This window comes from Danio aesculapii, chromosome 1, assembly GCF_903798145.1.
Source record: "Danio aesculapii chromosome 1, fDanAes4.1, whole genome shotgun sequence".
Classification (NCBI taxonomy): domain Eukaryota; kingdom Metazoa; phylum Chordata; class Actinopteri; order Cypriniformes; family Danionidae; genus Danio; species Danio aesculapii.
The window spans coordinates 41,763,253-41,788,627 of record NC_079435.1 but is presented as its reverse complement, the minus strand read 5'-3'; the positions used below and the strand labels follow the sequence as shown (position 1 = coordinate 41,788,627).

The 25,375-nt window shown below is 36.3% G+C and overlaps 1 pseudogene; it reads right to left on the bottom strand.

The window, feature by feature from the left end:
- The window catches only part of LOC130221156 (receptor-type tyrosine-protein phosphatase delta-like), a 105,394-nt pseudogene that overhangs the window by 5,370 nt on the left and 74,649 nt on the right, over positions 1-25,375 (bottom strand).

Genomic DNA, 25,375 nt, shown 5'->3' with positions numbered 1-25,375 from the left:
ATTGTCGTGTCACTCGACACGGTCACCTGGTCGCCAACAGTCACGTAGACAGAGGTCATCGGAAGTCGCTCACTCTCTGTTGAAATGAACGGTTGCTTGTTGCTTTGCTGCTGCGAGTCGCTCGTAGTGTGAATGAGGCTTAAGTTTATATTTTAGACTACAGTACATCCGGAAAGTATTTATAGCGCTTCACTTTTTCCACATTTTTTATGTTACAGCCTTATTCCAAAATGGATTAAATTTATTTATTTCCTCAAAATTTTACACACAATACCCCACAATGACAACGTGAAAGGAGATTTTTTGAAATTGTTGCAAAATTATTGAACATAAAAAACCTGAAAAATCACATGTACATAAGTATTCACAGCCTTTGCCGTGATGCTCTAAATTGAGCTCAGGTACATTCTGCTTCCACTGATCATTCTTGAGATGTTTCAGCAGCTTAAATGGAGTTGACTTGTGGTAAATTCACTTGATTAGACATGATTTGAAAAGGCACTCACCTGTCTATTTAAGGTCCAAGGGTTGATAGTGCATGTCAAAGCACAAACCAAGCATGAAGACAAAGCAATTGTCTGTAGACCTCAGAGACAGTCAGAAAAATGTCTGCTGCTCTGAAAGTTTCAATGAGCACAGTGGCTACCAGGACTCTTCCTAGAGCTGGCCGGCTATCTAAGCTGAGTGATCGGGGGAGAAGGGCCTTAGTCAGGGAGGGGATCAACAACCTGATGGTCACTCTGTCTGAGCTCCAGCGTTCTTCTGTGGAGAGAGGAGAACCTTACAGAAAGACAATCATCTGTGCAGCAATCCACCAATCAGGCCTGCATGGTAGAGTGGCCAGACGGAAGCCACTCCCTGCCTGGAATTTGCCAAAAGGCATCTGAAGGACTCTTAGACCAAAATTCTCTGGTCTGATGAGACTAAAATTTAACACTTTGGAGTGAATGCCAGGAGTTACGTTTGGAGAAAACCAGGCACCGCTCATCACCAGGATAATACCATCCCTACAGTGAAGCATGGTGGTGGCAGCATCATGCTATGTGGATGTTTTTCAGCAGGAACTGGAAGGAAGACTAGTCAGGATAGAGGGAAAGATGAATGCAGTAATTTACAGAGACATCCTGAATGAAAACCTGCTTCGGTGTGCTCTTGACCTCAGACTGGGGCCACGGTTCATCTTCCAGCAGGACAATGACCCAAAGCACACCGCCAAAATATCAATGGAGTGGCTTCACAACAACTCGGTGAATGTCCTCGAGTGGCCCAGCCAGAGCCCAGACCTAAATCCTATTGAGCATTTCTGGAGAGATCTGAAAATGGCAGAGCTTGAGATGTACTGCAAAGAGGAATGGGCAAAAACTCCCAAAGGCTGTGAATATTTATGTACCTGTGATTTTTCAGGTTTTTTATTTTTAATAAATTTGCAACAATTTTAAAAAAGTTTGTCATTATTGTTTATTGTGTGCAAAATTTTAGGGAAATAAATTAATTTAATCAATTTTGGAATAAGGCTGTAACATAAAAAACATGTGGAAAAAGTGAAGCGCTATGAATACTTTCCAGATGCACTGTAAATTTAAGAATTCATCTTTGTAAAAATAATATTTTTTTTGGATTTAATGTATCTTTAACTTAAATGCAGACTTTAACTTAAATAATAGAACTACGACTACAAAATAAAGAAAATAATAAAACAATATATTAAAATACAAATACAAAAATATTTGAATATAATATAAGTAATATAAAAGATTAATTTATCTGTAGTTTATTTTATGAAAATGTTGACTAATTCAGAAAAGTAATAACTTTGAATTCTGAGCTTTCTATAATATTCTGAGTTAATATTTCAAATTCTCAGTTTATGTTTCAGAATCCTCAGGCCATAATCCTTTTCCAGGCCAATTGGTAAAAAATTTAGAAATTATTATTAATTCTCCATGTATATGTATTGGTGTTTTCCTGACCTGACGTTCGCCTGGCCTTGTACAGTGGGCAGCTGCAGGATGGCAATGCTCTGGGAACTGGTCTTGTCTAGGAGCTGTGGTTTCCTGGTCAGCAAGTTTGGGGCTGTCATGGCGTCCGTGCGGTGCTGCAGGCCTCCAGTGCTGTCGGCTTTACTGGTTAACAGGAAGTTGTAGAGAGACTGAGGCTTCAGCTTAGTCACCAGCTTCTGCCCGAGCCGCCCATCGACCTCCACACTCTCGCCATCACCATATGAGATCTGACAGAGGAAGAGAAGATGGAAAACATTAAATGCACACTTTGCCAGTCAAAACTATGAGCATGTTGTGGCGCACACACACACATAAAGAGAGCAGAGAAAGATTAAGACTGACACCTCAGACACTTGCTAACATGCACACACTCACACTTAAACAAACACTGTCATACGCAATTCAGTCTCAATATGTTGCATGAAGAGGTGGTGACACACGCTTGTTGGTATACTGAGCTTATGAAATAATTTATCACCTAACCCAGTGGTTCTCAACAAGGGGTCCGGAAACCACTAGAGGGCCTCTGAACACTTACAAGATGAATTTGAATGATTTCCAACAATTCGATTTTTAAAAAAGTTTAAACAGGTAAAGATTCAAATGTAAACTCACCACATGTTTCTTACTTAATTCTCAACATATGGGAATTTTATATGAAGACAGAATTCTAGACCTGGAAATTAATAAACGTATGCTTTAAGTAACGGTTAAAATAACAATTCATACTATTTACTACTGGCTTACTACCTGCCATTATTAAGATATTAACTGTTTATTAGTATTTATAAAGTATGATCTTATTTTTCATCCCTAATCCTACCCAATACCTTAACCCAAGTACTACCTTACTACCCAGTGCTTTCCACAGGTTTGAAATATACTTGCGGTGCTAGCTGGATTGAAACACACCATTGACTATATGCTACAAACAAAACAATTTCCAAAATAATTTAATTTTTAACAATAATTGTATTTATTATGACACTGTTATACACTGTTTCTTTTCAATGGGTTAAAGTAAAAAAAATATATAATAATAAAAAATAAATCCACTATTTTCCCTTTTACTTTTATGCTATTTATAGCCATGTGCACCCACTGACAGATAAAATCTCTCTTTCTTTCAAGTTCAAAGCAAACTTGAATGCCAAAGCATGTATATGAAACAGCCTGTAATATAGCTTATTGACATCATCATATTAATAAAATATACAGCAAATGAGAAATAAATTACAGAAAAAGGAATAAAAACAGACAATATCTTTAAAAATCACAATAATTACAGGATTAAAACTTGTAGATTATTTAACTAAGGCAAATGCATTGATTAACCATTACTAATGGTGTATAGATATTTTGCAGCTATAGACTCTTCGAGTACATAGAAAGCAGTCGTTTAGATCAGAGAATGAATTCTTTAATGTTTTTCTCGATCTCTCATACTTAAGCCAAGTAAAAGTAGGCTTAAGTAAGAAGGTAATTCAAAAACACATACAAGCTTTAGAAAGGGAAAGCAAAAGTTGAATCCCGGACATTTTAGGAGATTTAGAAACCCGTTCTAAAAAGTCTGTGCGGGTCTGCAGAGCACGTTAGATTACCTGTGGGAGTGCTGACAAGTCTTGCGCACACAGAACGGAACTGCTAAACGAGAGAAGATTTTCCACTACTTAATAGATCACGGAAGTTCATTTATATTGGGCGGATACACAATAATTTAAAAGAATTGTATTAATAGTAAAAAACAAAAAATGTCTCACTAAAAATGCTTGGACAGCCATTAATATGCCTGGTCGGCCCGCCCAAGTAAAGTCTATGTGTGGGAAGTACTGGTAACTATTACTAAGCAGCTAATTAGTAGTTTATTGAGCTAAAAGTCTTAGTTAATGGTTTGTTAATAGCAAGAATTTTACATTCAAATAAAGTGTCACCAAATTTTCACAGTGATTCCTATAATATTTTTTCTTCTGGAGAAAGTCTTATTTAGTCCTCATTCATTATTTTAGTTTGGCTTTTTTTAGTTAAGCATTACACTTCAATGACCTAGATCAAAATGACAAGAAAAATATTATGTACTGTCTGTATCCTTGTAACAGACAAAAATAAATTGATTATAAGACATTAGTTATTAAAACTATCTTGTTCAAAAATGTTCCTAAAATTATACTCTCTGTTAAAGGGAAATATTTGAAAAAGAATCAAAATTTCACAGGAGGTCTATAAATTTGATATCAACTACATAATGTAGACTGTATGACTGTGCATATTGTATCTGTTGAGTAAAAAAGGCATTTTGCAGAAAATACTGTAAGTAGCATGTGACTACAAGTTGCACAACATTAGAATTGCATTGATGTATAACTCACAAGTATTTATAAGTTATATATACATAATTTAGGTATGTTTTATAATTTAATTAATAAACAGTGTAAAAATTACCTGCCGATAGCCATATACTGAGTAAGCTCGATAGTTGGCTTTAAACTATAGTGGCAATCGTTATAAACAACATTTAACATACCCAGCCTAAATTAATTTATTTAAAGCATAACTGTGGCGTGTGGCAAATGTGCTCTACACATACTGCTTGACATTAATTGCATTAAATAGGATGTTTTGGAACTGTTGCCTCTCCAGATGTCATACAGAGTTGGAAGATGCAATATTTAAAATTATAATAACTGGTTTTGGTTGTGTGGGTGGATGGAAAAAGAAAAAATATGACAAACATAATTTAAATAGCATTGGTAACTATGCACACAGTTCAGAATGAGAAAAGCCACCAGGCAACAAGTAGTGTCAGTCAACGCCTGTGAGCGCGCACACACACACACGCACACGCACACGCACACGCACACACACACACACACACACACAAACACACACACAAACACACACACGCACACAAACAGAAAAAAAAACCCAGAGATTTTTATGATCCCGGACGAGCCCCCATTAAATGTTACGATGTGTGATGTTAAAGGATGTAACATGGAAAAAGATTCTAATTGGTTGTGTTGGAGAGTGACAAGAGACAAAACGCAGACAAAAATAATGTGAACAGAACAGTTTACTGTGCAAACAACACTGTGAGTCAGTATCAGTGCATTAACACGCGCACACAGAGGGAAAAATGATATAAAAATTTGATATCTGTCATGAACTTGGATGGGCCTGCATAAAATGTTACGACACCAGATGCTGTCTCGGTTGAAGGATGTAACATTTAATTGGTTAATAATTGGTTGTGTTAATTGATAATAATTGGTCGTGCGTGTGAGAGTGCCATACCTGGAATATAACAGATATAAAAATGTACAACTTATATACAGAAAATGTTATAAAGTAAAAAATCATGATCACAAATGACAGGGAAGAACAATCATGTAAAGTCATCTTTAAGCCTGAATGTGAAGCCAAAACAATATTTACTTTTTGACATTTTTTGTTGAAAGCTATTTCAGAATAGTATTATTAAATTTTTATTATTTATAATTAGTGTTTATTATATTCATATGTTTAAACTGATGCTTTAGCTTTAAAAAAGTATTGCAAGTTTGAAAACAAGCAGCTTTGTCACAATGATAGCACCAGAAAGTGACAGATTTTTATATACCAGGATTGAGATTTAAATATAGCTTTATTTTAAATGCTTTAGGCGACACGGTGGCTCAGTGGTTAGCACTGTCGCCTCACAGCAAGAAGGTCACTGATTTGTGTCACGGCTGGGCCAGTTGCGCTTCTCTTGTGTTGGAGTTTGCATGTTCTCCCCATGGGTGGGTTTTCTCCAGGTGCTCCCGTTTTCCCCACAGTCCAAAGATATGCGGTATAGGTGAATTGGATGAACTAATTTGGCCTAATCCAAACCCTAACCCTAAAGATATTAGGGTGTTAAACATTAGTGTATGTGTGTGAATGTGTGTATGAATGTTTCCCAGTACTGGGTTGCAGCTGGAAGGGTATCCGCTGTGTAAAACGTATGCTGAATAAGTTGGAGGTTCATTCCACTGTGGCGACCCCTGATGAATAAAGGGACTAAGCCGAAAGAAAATTAATAAACCAACACAAAACCAACACAAGCACACACATACACACAGCAAACACATATGTTGTAAGTGTAGTTCTCACCATGAGAGACTGTGCTTTATTACTGGTGGTTCGTGACTCCCATGTCAGCAGAACTGAACTCTTCATAGCAGCTTTCACTTTGAAGTTCACAGCAAAAACTATGAAAAGGGAGAAAAACTAAAGATCAACACATTAAACATCAATATTTCAGATCACCTGAGGACAACCTCTGGCCTCCATCAATGCTGAAGCATTTATGAAGAACGTCAACGAATCTCCTCAACAGTTTCTACTAAAATCATTTCCTACATCGGGATGTTACTGTATCTGACAGCAGGAAAATATATATATAGTCACTCTTTTTTTCATAGTACTGACAATTTGTCACTCTTTTCCAAGAGCTCACCTTTACTGTAGTTGTTTTATGAGATTATGGAGCACTCCAACATTGACCTAAACCCATTTACATAAAGATTCTCACCTTGTGCTTAATGGATGCCATCAAACAAGGGACTCAGACCAACAAAAACACACAGAAATGACCAGACATAAACAGAAAATGGTCTTCTAAAGTAAAGAAAATGTGGTTTTGTTTAAGAATGCCTGACTGTTGCCTGACAGTAATTGTTTTGTTTGTGTGAGGATTCACATGTGTCCTACCTTCCTCTGCGGGTTGTGTTTTGATGGAAATGGGGAGACTATAGGGTCCGGGGCCTTGTTTGCTAAGCATGCAAACTCTCGCCACGTACTCAGTATTTGCCCTTAGGCCATGAAGGACCACTGTGGTCTCCGAAACATCGGATTCCATGGCAATGTCTGTGCCATTACTATAGGTGACAGCGAACCACACGCGGTAACCTTGAATTCCGTCATAGTATCTTGGTCGCTCCCATCTCAGGATCGCAGATGAGGAGTTGATGCTTTCGGCTGTTAGGTTCGCCAAAATTGGAACGTTTTCCTGTACGCTCATGTTTTGACCCTCTGTTGTCATCGGGTCTGTTATCATGCCATCTGTGGTTGTTTGCACCACGTTCGGGATCAGAAGTGTGACTTGAGCACTTGAACCGTAACCCCATACAGTGCGGGCCGCAAGACGGAAGACGTACAGCACTCCTGCGCTCAAAGACGATACTGTGTAAGAGCGTTCCTGGGCGTCCAGTTCCTGTACCATAAAGGTGTCTGAGGATGGGTCGGCCTGGCCGTATGAGAGTCTGTAGCCCAGCACAGGGGACAGTCCTGTAGGGGGAGGCTGCCACTTTAGCAGGGCAGTGCTATCCTCTGATGACACCACTGTGAGCAAAGGCATACCTGGCACTGCGAAGCAGAGAAAAGCACTGCAGTTCAACATTAAATATGTAAGACATGATGTTTGTTGGGTTAAATGAATTACCTGATTTTGAGATTCATACTTCAATGAATAGCACACCCAAAAATGAAAATGAAAGTTTCTTTACTGCTTGAAAAGCAAAAGGGCTTTCTTAAGCAATACACATGGACTTACAAGAAATAGGGATTAAAATCGAAATTCACATCGAAATTCATGCCGCTTTCTCCAGAAACTTTAATGCACTCATGAGCTTGTGCTCCCGTGGCATCTGTTGTTGCAACCATTAGATGCGAGGAACCACTACTGACAACCCCTTGCTGTAGCTCTGATACAAGTATTATTTAGAAAGAAAATTAAAAAGCACCACAGTGTTTGCATATGTCTGAGATAATTAGTTTACCTTTCTTACTGAAATGTGTATAATACATACAAATGATGAAGCTGATAGGTTGGTTCTTGTCACATTAAACATGGTGGATGTGCATGGTGGCATTTTGAAAAGTTGAGGCTTTGAAATTTGCTGTGCTGTAGGCGTGCATGAAATGGTTACTGAAAAGTTAAGAAAATGTCACTCTCCATTTGCTTGGTGCACATCTCCATTTGAAACACCTTGAATGCGCAAAAGATGCAATATGTGAATGGCACCTATGAAGGCACTTACATGACCATTTTCAACTAAACAGAAAACCTTTAAAAAAATTGTGGTCAATAATTTTCAAAAAGATTTCAAAAAAACATTTATATATATATATATATATATATATTGTGACTCTGTTTTGGACGAAATCATTTTTAACAATGTTGTTGTCTATACACAAATCTTTTAAAAAACAAAAAGAAAACCCTTTAGTACATTGCGTAAATTTGTGTAAATTTACCCTAAAACCTTCAAACTTTCAAAGGACTCACGGCAGTTCACTTGATATTTTAACATTCAACATAGCGTTCATTACATGTACAGTTGAAATCAGAATTATTAGCCCTCCTTTGAAATTTTTGCTTTTTTGATATTTAATAGAGGAAGGAAATTTTCACAGTGTGTCTGATAATATTTTTTCTTCTGGAGAAAGTCTTATTTGTTTTATTTCAGCTAGAATAAAAGCAGCTTTTAATTTTTTAAAAACATTTTAAGGTCAAAATTATTTACCCTTTTAGCTATATTTTTATCAATAGTCGACAGAACAAACCATCATTATACAATAACTTGCCTAATTACCCTATCCTGCCTAGTTAACCTAATTATCCTAGTTAAATGTCACTTTAGGCTGTATAGAAGTGTCCTGAAAAATATCTAGTAAAATATTATTTACTCTCATCATGGCAAAGATAAAATAAATCAGTTATTAGAAATGAGTTATTAAAACTATTATGTTTAGAAAAGGTTTGAAAAAAATCTTCTCTCCGTTAAACAGAAATTGGGGAAAAAAATAAACAGGGGGGCTAATAATTCAGGGGGGTTTAATAATTCTGACTTCAAGTGTATGTATTTTTTAATATATTTGGATTAGTAAGAAAAATAGACCAATTTGTTAACAAAGACAGGGTTGTTAACAAGCCAGATTTTTTTGTGTATGACTATATCCAATTGAAAAAATGGTTTCAATGATTTTTGAAAATTGGAACATTACCATTAAAAAGAACATACAGGGTAACCCACCAAGCAATTATACATGTTTAGAAGTCACCTAATAGTTGCCCGAACAAAAACATCTCAGCTACAACAAGACTAAATTAGGCTGTCAGTGAAAATCTAATAGTCATCTAACAATAGTCCAAAAATAGACTTTAATCCATAGGTCTAATCCATACTGTAGGTCTAAAACCTGATTCCTGGAGGGCCGAAGCTCTGCAGTTTTGCTTCAACCCTAATCAAACACAGCTGATCCAACTAATCAAGGTGTTCAAGACTACTAGAGACTATTAAGCAGGTGTGAGTTGGAGGCGGTTAAAGCTAAAGTATGCAGAGCTCCAGGAATTGAGTTTGAGACCATAGGTCTAATCTGTGTATTTGATGACTTATCTATTTTTGGACTATTCTCTATTCGATTTTTCATTGGCAGCCCAAATGTAGGCATGTTTGACCAAGACATCTATGTTTGGACACCTAGACATCTATTAGTCTATTATTAAACACAACAAAGAAGTAAATCATTTCCATTTTTGGGTGACACTTCTCATGTTTATGTGTAAATGTGTATATGAGACAGGCATGTAAAATATAGTAATGTGTACACACATGATGGTTTAGTTCTGATGATGATAGGTTTGCTGCGTGCTCCATCGCCTTTTGAGGTGAATGCAGCCACGGTCACAGAGTATTCAGTGTTCGGCCACAAATCGGTCAAAATCACTTCCTAATAAACACATCCACACTTTACTAACTAAGAAGAACAAATGTCCTACAATACTGCACCACATAATCTGTATTCATATCAGAGACTGCATAAGTTGCGAAATTAATGGGAGAAATTCCATTTATTGGTGTCTCCTGGAAGTCCTGCTCTTCAGTTAATAAACTTAATATCATTATTATAGAAACACTTTTTTGACTATAGCATGTGCATATATAGTTTAGTATGTGATTTGAGCTAAATAAGCCATGTTTATGATTTCATTATTCTATTATTTGCTTTGATATTCAATGAAATATATTTTCCCCCTCTAAAGTATATTATTAATATATTTTAAAAGCAAATATACAATATGCATGAAAAATTTGTTAATGTTCAAAGTAGATATACTCACATATTCTATTGAGTCATTCTGTGGCTGTTTAGAAAACCAAAGCAAGACAAAAATGAATGTGAATGCCAGGATGCAATATGATTATTTGCACACACAGTGAATGAATGTCTATTGAGAATAAACAGTGTGAAAGGTTCACTGAAACAATTACATGGTGGTTTTAAGGCTCTTAGTTTCTGAGATAGTTATCAGAGGTTGTGTCTTAGCATGTGGATAATAAGCATATAGCGATGTTATCTGCTAATTAAAGCAAATTTATAGTCCATTTAGAGAGCATTAGCTGAGCTAAGAAGCCTAATCGCTGACAAACAAACAACTCATACAGATTGAGTGATATTTGGAATCTGCCTCATGTTTCTAGTTAATTCAAGTGTTTTTTCAATAAGCGGCACTACCAGAATTACAGAAAAAAACACAACATTTCAGCTGTTTACATCTATTTCTGCATTCTCTTAATCAAGTTGATTTAAATGCGTGTTACGTGGACTTTTATCTTTTGGTTATTGGTAATAATATTTTTAATAAAGGTTTTATAGAAAAATGATTTCATTAAAAGACACCTATGATGAAAATCAATTTTTGTAAGCTGTTTGGACAGAACTGTGTGTAGGTATAGTGTGTCCACAGTCATATTGAAGTGATATAAACCCAACAAGTGTACAATAAGACCCAAATCCAAGTGATTCTGAGGCCCACCATAACGTGACGTAGGAGTGCGGTTTTTCCTGCCCACCGAATTGATTGACAGGCACCATGTCTCCATAATAACATGTATACAACATTTTTAAAACAGAGCATGTTTGTAATAAAGACAGTAAAATTGCTACGTAATTCTTAATCTCTATAATCACCATGGCTGCATAATGTCAGTAAATGCTAATACATGTGTGTGTGTGTACTGAAAATGGCATTTGTGAGTGTCTCCTCATTTCAGAAAGGCTTGAATAAACTCCACCACAAATACATGAAATAAAATTACTTGGTATTTTTGACTAATGAGCTGTATTTTAGCTTCATCCAGGATGTCTCTATCACTGACTGCTGTTTATCTGACGTAAAGCAGGAAAAGCAGACACGCACGTCGGATCGGTGGGCGAGGAGAAGCAGCTCATTTGCATTTAAAGCCGCAGGCTACAAAAACACTGTACATTCACTGTACACTACACTGTACTCAGAAACCAAAATTGGCAGATTCTGTATTGTATAATCACAGATCCTCATTAGTATAGTGGACAGTATCTCCACCTGTCACATGGAAGACCGGGGTTCGATTCCCCGATGGGGAGGCTGTTGTTACTGCATTTTGTTGCCTTGTACTTGTACATGTGTAATGACAATAAAGTTGAATCTAATCTAATCTAATAATAAATAATCTGATGGGTGTTTTGCTGAAACTTTACAGACACATTCTGGAGACACTACTGGCTTATCTTACATCTTGTAAAAGGGGTAAAATAGGTGGCCTTTAATACATAAGCGGTAAATATTGAATTTACAACATAAAGAAAAGGTTTGTTTTTAAGTTTGAGTATTGTTCCAATACTCAAATACTGCTTATTTTCATCTCCACATAAACAATTGTTGCACTTACTGTTATTAATGCTTACTTTCTCTAAACAATTTTATTTTATTTTATTGTGCACAGAAATAGCTTGTTACATACAAAAAAAAACTAATTTACATTAACAAGATTTATTAAGGATGCTTAAAATCTGAAAAAGTCTGCCAAGAAGAGCCACTTAAATACCCACTTAAACACAATATTAAGCTGTTTTATGGAACTTCTACCTTGCTGTAGGCATTTGAAGCTATAAATAAACATAAAATACTTAGGCTTCATCACTGCTCTCAGTTCCAATGAATCTGTGATCACCACATCAGTGCAGGTCTGTTATTGTGCATCGATGTGACAAGCATACATCCTAATAAAGGTCATCTGCCTTAGTAACCAGACCAAATGCAAACATACAGTAATGTTTTAAAATGAAACCACATTACTGACATTTACATCTCAGTCAGGTCCAATTACTCAGTCAGATCACACATTTAAAAATAACTAGCCACCTACTGCTACAACCGAATTAGCAATGGAAAGTGTCTTAGCTGTGCAGCAGGAAAAAAGCAACTTTATATTCCATTATCCCTTTAACTGTGACCATCTCTTAAAAGACATGAGAATGTTTTATTATCATTTTAGCTCAGGCTTATTTATTTTACTCAGGCTTTTGATTGAAGACAATTTTCAAAGACCTAGATTAAAAGCAGCTGTCTTAATACATGTTTAGTGGAGTTGACAAATCGTGAAATTTTTTAAAATTTCAATACTTTCCCAAAACAGAGAGGGGTGGATTCTCATAAAAACACAAAACTGCTTTTAAGGCACTTTCATACCAAGCAGTTACAGAAAATCAGTTACAGGAACTAGCCAGTGGCCCACTTCTCAGAGAAATATTTCAACCCTCAACCATTTTTGTGGTTGCATTTATACTGCCACTAAGAACTGTGTAGTAACTGGAGGATAGAGGAAGTGGTGATCAAAGCTGTGTTTGCTGTTAATCCTACTTTAGTTTTCACAAAATATGTATTTTAACCAAAACATTTGCATACTGTAGCTTTAAAGGGAGAGTTCAACCAAAATGAAAATTCTGCCATCATTTACTCACCCCTCACTTGTTCGAAACCTATTTGAGTTCATTCATTCATTCATTCATTTTGCTTTGGCTTACACTCAAAAAACTTATGTTTGCTGTTTGTTTATTAGTTTACAAAGTTAAAATGCAAAGAAATAAACAGTAATTTAATGCCCTGCTACATTTGTTATTCGTAATTTAATATACATATAACCACAATTTATATCATTAAAAGATAATCATGTTTATATAAACACTATAAATGAAGACATCTCTCCTCCTCAATCCCCGGGTCTCTTGCTCTGTCTATTTCAACCATTAGCCCTGCCGGTAATCTGGAGTATTTTAAACATAGATGAACACAGCAGCATGGATATAGGCGATGTGTCTGAATGGTAACGAACTCAACTGATAAAAGATAAAGTCTGCCATTCTCCAATTCTCTACAGCTCTCCCGACAAAAATGCTTGCTGCACACAAACAGCTTTGCTGTATCGGCCCTGACAGCATCGCAGGGAAAACATGCAACAAACCCCATGGATCATGGAAACAAACACATAAGACCCTTCATGAACGGCTAAATGCTGTGTGCCGATTGCGGAGTCCGCGGACGCGGTCTCACCCAGTCATTGGGTCTCACAGCTTGGCAGGTCTGCCTTGCCTTCGGAAAGCACGTGCAGTCATAAATAATTATGCAGCAGGGTCTTCTCATAGGTTAAGAAATCTCAGCGATAAATAATAATGAAAAACTTACGCATCATCACTTCACTAGTTAATTCGCACTACGTCACCGATTTTGATCCCGCTCCAAAAATTATTTTAAACCCGGAAGCAGAAATTAGCTGACAAAAGCTCGAAATTATCCAGTTTTCCCCACAATTAAAGCTGACAGGTGCTAACATCGTCTTATCTGATTCTCAACACACAAAAATCTGTTAACATCTCAAAAAAGTGCTCTTCTCATCTCAAAAAAAGGGTTTCTTGAACCTTTAAAGGCCACCTATTTTACCCAATTTTCAAGGTTTTAGATAAGTGTTTTGTGTATTCAGAATGTATCTGCAAAGTTTCAGCTCAAAACACCCATCAGATTATTTATTATACCTTTCAGAACATTAGAATTCTCTGCTCTAAACATATTGTAGCTGTACATGTTGCCTGTGCCTTTAATGCTAGTTCTCCCCACCCACCGTGTCTGTCAGAGGTGCCTTAATCTCTGACTCCATTAGATAAACAGCACAGTGACAGATATGAAGGAAGCATATCTCATGTAACGTTTGTGAGGAATACTACAGTAAGAATTTGTACACACACACACACACACACACACAGCGCATACCTTTAACTTTGCACTGTTTTTGCACGCAAATGTGAATGGATACACGTTAATATCCACTGCTGGATTAAAACCAGGAGTGAAGCTTCTTCTTTTATTGTACTGACATGCGGCTGTGGTGATAAAAACTTGTAAAACTCATTCTTGATCACATTTGATGATAATTGATGATCACAGAAAGCTGAACAGATCTTTTAATTCTGGTTGCTTTGCGCACGTCCTGTCTTGTTGAAACAATTATATGCGTTATTAATGAGTCAATCAATCTGGTGGCAAGCAAACTGCATTCCTATGTCAAGTTGTGGTCGGCCTCAAAATGGGAGGGATTTGGATCCTATTTTAACGTCAAGAAATTTTAAAAGAGACGTGTTGTCTTTATATCACCCCAATATAACTGTGGACACACTATAGCCAGACACAGTTCTGTCCAAACAGCTTACAAAAGATGATTTCATCATAGGTGCCCTTTAATATGAATTACCCAAGCTAACAAGAGCAAGTTGCAAAGCTTTAAAGTTTGAGGTTCTTTTTTATCTTTGCCAAAATGCTTTCAAAACACACTTTTGTAAAAAGTACATATTGACTTTAGAAGTTTACATGTGTGTGCGTCAGAGAGGTGAAGTCTCCTACCTGTGGGTCTCTCAGTAGGTGTTCCCTGATTCTGGGAGAAACTGTTCTCTCCCCTGCGGTTCGTCTGGCGTATGTCACCTGGAAACCACGGATCTTTCCATGCTGTCGCTCAGCAACTGGAGGTTTCCATGACACTCTGGCAGAGGTGGCGTTTAAGACCACCACATCCACACCCCGCGGCGGTGCGCTGGGCACTAAAGAGGCATTTTAGTAAAGGACACGTTGTCACAACTCAACTTTTCTCTCCAGCTTACAGGAGAGGGTGAGGAAAGGAGGCATGGTATTGGGGTTTCATTTTCTCAGTATGTATATTTGGGACAAAAGATTAAGGCACGGAAAGGGATCTGACCATGTTATGACTGTAAGGAAATCCAGAGGAGTTTGGGAGAAATCAGGAATATTCCAGCCACTTGGAAAGGCAAATGTGTCTTTGGCAGATGAAGGAAAGGGAGGTTTAGTTTCAAATTTGGGTACTGTCACACAGACATACCATCTTCCTCTGTGCGGACCAATATCGGCAGGCTCTCAGGCCCTTGACCAGTGTCAGTGTGGGCAGCGATGGTCACAGAGTACAGGGTCCCTTTCTTCAGTCCCTCTATTCGATATCGGAAACAATTAGACGGGATGTCCGAGATCCTTTGAACCAGGTCTTTGTCCCGTTCAACTGCCACATATCTGATGGAGTACCCAGTAACAATCCCATTTTCATCAGTGGGGGGCGAGGCCCAGCTGAGGAGCAGACTTGTAGAGGAGGGGCTTGTGCAAGTTACGTCCTGAGGAGGGGGTATGGATTCTGATTGGGTCGTTAGAGAAGTGGACGGGTTTAAGTGTGTGTTAAGATTAGTTGGATGATAATGTGTGGAAGTGAAGTGAAATCAGAGAAAAAGACAAAAAAGAAGAAGACAAAACAGACACGTAAAATGTTGTGGTGCTGTCATCCACGTATGATGAACTGACATGAACATGAAACTTACTTGTTTGACTTCCTCTTTCCAGATCCTTTCATTGAGTGTTTCATGCTCTTACCTGCTTACATTTACCAAGCCAATGAACAGACAGTTTCATGCTAGTCAGAGGGTCACATAACACTCTATACCAGGATATAAACTGAAAATACAAGTGTATGTGCATGTCTTTAACCCTTGTGTATTGTTCAATTTAAAATAGAGCTCCATATAAAAGCCAGCAACCTTTTTGCACAGGTCTATTTAAAGGGTTAATGCTGCCAACTGCTGATCAACAGTAAAAATAACACATTTTACTTCTTCCCAACAGGAAAAACCAGCAAAATCAAAAATACAAGATTATATGGTGTCACAGCTTTGCAATCTGCTTGTTAAGTGTGACGTCACGCAAAGTGGCTTTTAGGTCAAAGCTCTCTCTGAAACTGTATTGGGAGACTCAACAAATGTTTTTTTTTTTAGAAATTATATATTTTTATAAATGATGTCTGTGATGCAGCCTGTACAGAGACATCATAATTTTATATAAAATTCACTTTAATGTGTGATATGACTAAAAAGCGGTCATAAACTAATATTTTCTCAATTCAAATGAGCAGCGGCCTAAACCCGGAAAAGTATTTCATATGTCAAGACTTAACAAGCGGATAAAAAAAATGTCATTATAATGGAAGTCAATGGGGCAAAAACAGCCACTAGCATAACAAAAGGGTAGTCAATATGCCGAGAGTGTATTCTTGAGTTTTGTTAAATTTTCAAAGCATTTTCCCAAAATATGTGTCAAACTAAGATTTGTCACCAATAATCATTCCATTTGCTGAAACACAGAGAAAGTTGTGGCCAAATTAAGACTCAAAACCACTCCAGAGTGGATAAAAACATCCCCAAAAATCAGCACACAAGGTTAATAATGCCAAATGTCAGGTCACATCAGGTTTTATCTTGTTGCTGTATACTGCAGTGTTGATTTCCACTTCCTGCTGTATGCCGAAACATTTAAGGTTTTTTTTTCTATTTAAACTAATCCAAGTTACAAATCAGTGGAAGTGAGCTTCTGATGCCCTAATCTTACACATGTTATTTGCACTTATAACATTGTCAACAGCAATTACTTTTTGCATCACGGAAACATTTACTCACGTCAGAACACATGTTTTAATTAATGTGAATAGCACTTGCTCCTGGCCTCAATGCAATATTTATGTGCGTTAATATGCTAGTTCATTTAAGGAGGTTTTTGCATTTTAGACATTTAATTACTAACTCTCTACTTACAGCTGGTCTTTTAAATAAGTAGTAGACAGGGTTTCTGCAGGTCTTATGAAAGTAGATTTATGAAGTTAAAAAAGACTTTAGGACAAAAGAAAATTGAGAGGCACCATGCAACACACCACACCACACCACACCACACACACACACACCACACACACACACACACACACACACTATTATATATATATATAATATATATATATACATACATACACACTATCACACACTTTAAACATACTATTTTAAGAATCACAGTTTTAATTAATTGCACAAAAAAAGCTTGGGGTTCTAATAACATATCTTCTGATCCGACTGTTAAAAGTGTCTTGTTTTCCATATCAAATGTCTAACAATTGTTAAGATACATTTAAAATACATTTATTAGGAAGCAAAACTATATGACATGAGAAATCTTGATATGTGGGCTCAGAAGTATATATAATGCAGGGGTGTCAAACTCAAACCGCAGCCCTCACAGTTTAGTTTCAACCCTGCTTCAACACTTACCTGTAGGTTTCAAACAAGCCTAAAGGACTTATATAACACTAACATACAACTCTTCCTGACACAAAACCACAAGTTTGAAGAACGTGCCACCCCCCAGCATCATCACTTTTATATATTTTAAAACTCGCATATTTTAAAAAATATATTTCTTTTTCTTTTATTATCATTATTTATTTTACCTAATACACCATGTTGCCAACCTCAGCTTTCGATACTGACCTGTTTATATGCTTAATTTGTAAAATGAATGCACATCATATATTGTTTATGCACACATATACTGTTTGTTGCACAATATGAGGGTTATAGTGTGGTTTATTTTTATTTTTTTAATCAATTTTGTACTGTTGTATATTTATTTTTCTATTTTTTTTAGTTTCTACTATTATTTACTGTTACTTTTGTTTGTTAACTGTCATAAAAATCTGATAAATAAATTAGAAAAAAGCCTAAAGGACTAAATTAGTTTGATTAGGTGTGTTTAATTAGGGTTGGAACACAACTGGGCAGAGCTGCAGCCCTCCAGGAACTGAATTTGACACCTGTGATTTAATGGGTTCAGAAAAAAAATGCTTATTAAAAACGCTTTAATAGCTGCTTACAGATACAGTCGTATGGTAATATTGTTTTATTTTGTTCATTTTCTCAGATTTCTTTATTTTGTATCTAGTAAATGTACTAAATTTTAAAGAAGGTATTCAGATGAATTAGATTTTGAGTGGAAGACTTTCTGCTTTGATTTAAAACATTTATAGTTTAGATGGGAGAATTAAGACTTTTAAAAGATCCACAGAAACTCAGAATGCATTTCATTTTACACCCATGCCTGGGGTTTTAAATGCACACTGTATGTGGTACATTTAAAGTGTGTCTGTGTATGTGTATTACAAAAACTAAGTGGCATTCATGGCCCCCAGAGTTTCTCTTAATATATTCCTTGCGTGTGTGTGTGTGTGTGTGTGTGCGTGTGCGTGTGTGTGTGTGTGTGTGTGTGTGTGCTTGTGCTTGTGCGTAATTTATCTTTCTTATCTAGATGTTGGGAAGAGAATACTCCGCTTCACTTAATGCGAGTGTGTGTGCAGACCAGTGTTGGAGCTAAAGAGCTTAAATTCATTCAGTTTTGTGTAGTTCTGCTAATGAGAAATGCAAGTTATAATCTCCAACTAGTAGCAATGGGCTGCGTCAAAAGTTAAGAAAAAAGGTGATAAACAAACATGCTCTCTTAAACTTGACTCTTTTAAATGTGAAGTCTATTATTTTGTGATGATGTTTTTTTTTTTAGTGAATAAATAGGTTAAAAAATTCACGAATCTGAAATCCCCATTTGTGATAGTTACAGTATAATAGGCATAATTATTATTCTTATTGATTAATTGGCTATATTTATCTAGTTTCTAGTTAAATTTTATTTAAAGTTGATCTGTTCAAGTGCTGTTTCCTCATTTGAAACTTGTTTTTATGAACAATATATAAATTACTAAGGTCAGCCAGATTTTTATTGGTTTGGAAAGAAGTCTCCTACTGTATGTTCACCAAGACTGCAATAATTTAATAAGAAATACAAATTAAACAGTAATTCTACTAAATATGTTTACCATTTGAAATAGCTGCTTCCAATTTTACTGTGTTTTTTTCCCTGTGTTTGAACAGGAAGACTTTTTGGCATCATTACTCCAGTCTCCACTGTCCTTCAAGAATGATTCTACAGTAATATGTTGATCATTCTGAAAACAATGACATATTTTTCAAAATGCATTCTGGTAAAAAATATAAACATTGTAAATGTCAATTTTGATCAAATAATATAGCTTTAATACCATTAGCAATTTGTATTTTATCTAACTATATTTAGAAAATGTTAATAAAATTGAATAAAATACACTGATTCAAACAATCCAGCCAGAGTGAGTCTACAGTGAATTACTGAATCAGTTCACACCGAAAAATGTTAAAATGTTAAAATGTTACAAAAATTATTCTTTTTTGCATAAATATAAAAACCACTACCTCCATGCCTTCTTTACCAGTTTTTTGACCACACTTCGATTTTATTGTTCATTTATTCGTTCGCTAGAAATAAGAACTGAATTTAGAAATAGTTTTGAAACAAATCTTGGCGTAACAAACTAAATATGTAGGCTGATGGATGTCTTGTGGAGTGCGTACAACACCGTTTCCTTATCCACAAAAGTAAAGGAGTAAAATAAATAGTAAATTAAAGTAAAGAGAAAGTGAAGAGGCCGAATGGAGGAGGTTCACTCCTTATCCTCGCACTGCAGATGGTCTGTTTAACTGTTTTCTGACTAGTGATAGGTTTTTCCTCTTACACAGTCCGCTATTTAAATAGCAAATGCACCATGGCGCAAGGCAACATACTCGTAAAGGGAATGGGAGATGAGTCTCTAATTGATTTAATGCACGTTATTCTCAAAACACACCTATAACTATAACTTAGGAGAATAAGCACAACCCTGTTAGACCATGCGCTGCGGCGCACACCGTATTTTTCCATCCTTAAAATAGCTAAAGTGAATCCAGACACACCCCTTAATGCTTTTGTGCCATGCACTTTAGACTTTGCACTTAGATAATTAAAATAGGGCCCTGAGTCTCCAGTACATGACTCATGAAATTTCTAAAATCAAGACATCCCACCCTACAAGTATAGTCCACCAGTGTGAAGCATTCTGAAAAGCCTAAAGCTGAAAAAGCTGCAAAATATATAGTAGCTGGATAACCTGATGGACCGGTTTGAACTGATTAAGCAAGTGTATCTCACTGGTTGGTCAAATATCCTGCCAGCACAGCAGCATCCCTTGACACAGCTTGTTGTTTTCAGCAAGCATAAAGATATTTGCGTCTGTTTTTATAAGAGCTTTAGACAGAACATACGTGTTTGGGGTCTGAACGGTGATTTCACTTGTAAAAGCCCCCAGGCCATGTTTACTGCGCGCTGCTAGCTGAAATACGTAGGTGGAAAACGGCTTCAGATTCTTCAGCAGATAACTGGAGCTTGGATCAAATGTTATTTTCTGCAGGAGAGGGGTTTAAAGTAATTAGCATTAAACCAGACGCTACAAAATGAAAACGTTCAGCGTGTCTGTGTGTGTACCTGCTCTGGCTGGTCTCCAAGTCTGTAAATGAGCTCATAGCCAGTGATGGCATCTGTGCCACTGTGAGCAGGAGGGATCCACGACAGAAGGATGCTGGTCTCTGATTTCACCTCTGCCTTCAGCTCGGTGGGTTGTGACGGGACTAGGAATGAGCAGAGGCAAAAAGACGATGCTTAGAAAATGATGCAACAGAAACAAAATATGCTGCAATACTAACAGCGGTGGACAGTATTTGTATTATTTCACTACTGTACTTAAGGACATTTTTAAAGAATCTTTGCTTTCTGAATATTTTTCTTTTTAGGAAACATTTACTTTTACTTAATTCCAAAAGAAAATATTGCATTTTTTGCCACTACTTATATGTTTATTATGTGTATTTGTTTTAAATGTATTATTTGTTGTGTTAGGACATGTGGTAGTGGTATCCCATTTGTAAATGAGCTAAATATGGTCAGTTACTCTGTTAAATTCATAACAAATCGTAGTGAACCATTAATTTTTGAACTGAAAAGATCCAATAGCCTCTGTTCTGAAGTCAATAACTCACTGATTCAAATGATTCATAGTAAGTCTAAAGTTAATGATGCATTGATTCAAATGATCCAGTCAGTGTGAGGCTACGGTTAATAACTCACTGATTCAAATGACCCAGTCAGAGTGAGTCCACAAGTAATATATTGATTCAAATGATCTAATTAGAGTGAGGCTACAGTTAAGAATATACTGATTCAAATGATTCAGTCAGATTGAGGCTACAGTTGCCACTATATTAATTCAAATGATTCAGTCAGATTGAGTCTAGCCACTATATGATTCAAATGATTCAGTCAGATTAAGGCTTCAGTTACCACTATATTAATTCAAATGATTCAGTCAGATTGAGCCTAGCCACTAAATTAATTCAAATGATTCAGTCAGATTGAGGCTACAGTTAACAATATACTGATTCAAATGATTCAGTCAGATTAAGGCTACAGTTAATGGCTCACTGATTTAAATGATCCAGTCAGAGTGAGTCCACATGTAACATATTCATTCAAATGATTTAATTAAAGTGAGGCTACAGTTAACAATATACTGATTAAATGATTTAGTCAGATTAAGGCTATAGTTACCGCTATATTGATTCAAAAGATTCAGCCAGAGTGAGGCTACAGCAAAGAGCATAGAATCACCAAGAGCGACACTCTAGTGTGATTTGTGAAACAGCCACTAGATGCCGCGGCGGCCATTTTGGAATGAAAATTCCAATAGAACAACAGCATTTTATAAGTCTTTCAGGTTGTATCTCAGCTTTAATATAAATACATAAAAAACAAAGCAGCTGCTTGCCATGGCGACAGCAATAAGATCCAATGTACAGCCGATCGATTTCACTCCAGAATGGCGGAATCACAGGGCTGTTGCTGGGCATTACTATTGCAATGGAACTTCTATTGAGTGTCGCCTCTTGGTCATTCTAAGCTCTTTGGCTACAGTTAATGACACGCTGATTCAATTGATACAGCCAGAGTGAGGCTACAGTAATTGATCTGGTCAGTTTGAGTCTCCAGTAAAAGATTCATGGAATTTAAACTGATGCAATATTAGTTTAAATCAGATCTTCTCAGCTTGAGTTCCTGTGACTGAAGGCACGAAATGTGAGTTACTAAAGCTGAATTTCAGCATTTATTATTGTAAATGAAATCATATTTAGGTCACAGCTGTCAGTTGTGTGTGAACTAAATCTGCTGTAAAAAGTCAACCCGTTTAAGCCCAACTATATGAAATGCTTGAATCTGGACATTCCCATATTTGTGTATTACTCTTTGAACAGGGTAGGCTATAGCATATACTAGGCTTTATGTTATTTTCACTTGCTTGCACACTTGGATTATCATCATCAGTATGGTTATGGCAATAAAATGAACATTTAGTTAGCAAAATAAATAAACATCAATAAGTACATTTACTTTTAATACTACAATCAATTAGTTTTGCTCTTTGACTGAAGTAGTAATAACAAGTACGTCTTTTTACTTTTACTAGAGTAATAATTTGTTTGAATATCGCATGTTTACTTAGATGTTTGAGATTTAAGCATTTCTTCCCCCACTGAAAATTAAAATGAAAACATAACAAAAACTAATCTCAACTTCACATTCCGCATACCTCCTGTCTTTGGCAATGATGTGCAAATCCCTGGAAAGAGGTCCATCTCCGACTGCGGTGAAGGCGAGAGTACTCTAATATAATAGGTTTATTGGGCGCAAGGTCTCGTCTGTTCAAAAATTGGCCCCTCGAACCATTTCCTTCTCCCACTGGCTGACAGACAGCGATGAATCTGATGTGTAATAGCACCCTGTAACCAACCACCTGGCCGTTGTGCTTCCTCTGGCTCCTCCCATTGCACCATGGCTGTGGATCCGCTCAGCATTCGACCTCTGACCCGGCGAGGAGGGGAACTGGGCGCCTGTTCGGGCCGTTCGAGCGTCCACGGTTGACTCGGTGCGCCTCGACCGATTGAGTTCACCGCTACACCCGGAAATGGTAGTGGGAGTAGGGACTAAGCCCACCAACACTGTAGCGGGTTGTTGCAATTGCATCGATTTCTTTGAAGGGGTCGGTGGACGAGGAGGGACGATACTGGATGATGTAGTAAGAAACGGGGTGTGGGTTTCCACTGTCCCACATGAGAGTAATGCTGGTGGCAGATCGCTCCATAACAACTGGGCTTCCTGGAGGATTGGGAAGAGCTGGGAGAAAGAGAAGGAGATGGGGAAATTAGGAAATTGTATTTTAAATATGAAACAAGTATAGTGTGATACAGTACATGTTATTCCTGTGATTCAAAGCTAAATCTTTGGTTTTGAATTTTTAATACCCAGCTTTCAGTATTATATGATCCTTAAGAAGTCATATTTATATTTACATTTATTCATTCAGCAGACATTTTTATCCAAAGCAACTTACAAATGAGGATAAAAAAGCACTTTAAATCATCAGAGAGTAGCAATACTGTATATACAGAAGTTTAAGCAGTCTTATTTAGACAAGTCTTATTTAGTTATTGATTTTTTTTAAATAATCATGTGATGCTTAATAAAAATGGCAAATTATTATCAATTTTGCAAACAGTTGTGCTGCCTACTTCACAACCTGACATTACTTCTAGTTGATCATTTACTTCTAGTTGAGCATCTGTTGAACTGCATCCCAATAATCACAAATACTGCAGAAGACATTTTGGAACCCGCATGAGCCAAAGCTTCTCACCGAAATCAGTCAAGTGAAGGAAAAATCATGGTTTGGGTTACACTCAATATGGGTGTGTGAGAGATTTGCATAGTGGATGGCAACATCAACAGCCTGAGCTACCAAGACGTTTGTGTGGCCATTACATTACAAACTACAGGAGAGGGCAAATTCTTTAGCAGGATAGCGATCCATCTCATACTTCAGCCTCCTCATCAAAGTTCTTTTGTCTAAGCAAAGTCAGACATTACTGTCCTAATTAAATCAATTAAATATCAAGGCATGATCATATTTTATTTTGGTAAAATAAGCGTAATCTAGAGGCCTTTGCCTTTCACACAAGCCACTTCTAATACCAAATGATCAACTAGAAGTCAAGTTATTATTTGTTGTTCCTAAAACTTGGATAGGCAACAAGACTTTTGCATGTAGTGTATGTGGAGCCTCTTAAAAAGTATTATAAATAGTAACAGTATGTCATAATATTTCTGTTTACGTTTTTTTTTTCAACCAAATAATACTGCCAAAGCATTGAAAGTGCTTTTTTTGGAAACATTACAAAATCTTTTCAATGGTGCAGTGTAATGATTCAAAGAAAAATATCAGTTGGTTAGTAATTTTACAGTAGTTTTAGAATATATATATATATATATATATATATATATATATATATATATATATATATATATATATATATATCTATATATATATATATATATATATATATATATTAGACTTACTGATTTAAGAAACGCGTCAATAGAATTATAGTGGTTTATTTAATTACTGCCAAAAAAAGCTTTTAAATGAAAAAAGCTATTATTAATGTTTAAAAAACATATACATTAGTTACAATAAATAACAATATTGTTTATCTATATACAATATTAAAATGAATATTGAAATACTATGACAATATTATTAAGAAATACTTTACAGTTCAGACATATTATAGTGATATGTTTATTGGTCTGTCTCATTTTTACTTGAGTAAACAACAATAACATACTGTACTTGGCCCATTTTGTCATGTCAGTCATTTAATTAAACCATGCACACAGACTTTTATGCCTGCTACAAACGTTTATGCCCAATAAATATTCAGCCATTGTGGCTGCTGCAAAATTGTCCTGCTTATGAGGTTATATTTCGTTTAGTATGACTGAAACAAACATCAGAAACAGTACTTCCTAAATAGTGCCTCAGCCCATAAAACACAGCTTTAACTAAATGCTTTTTGTTTTCTTTCTTCAATAGCATTAAACGTATAGTTCACCCCAAAATTTTAATTTAATCCCACCAAGTGGTTCTCAAGTAGTAGGATTTGCTTTCTTCTGTTGAACACAAAAGAATATATGTTGAAGAAAGCTGAAAACCTGTAACCATTGACTTGTACCATTGTAACCATTGTAGGAAAAACAAACACTCTGGAAGTCAGTGGTTACCGGTTTCCAGCTTTCTTAAAAATGTGTTCAGCAGAAGAAAGAAATTCAAACAGGTTTGGAAGAAGTGAAGAGTGAATAAACGATGACAGAATTAGCATTTTCGACT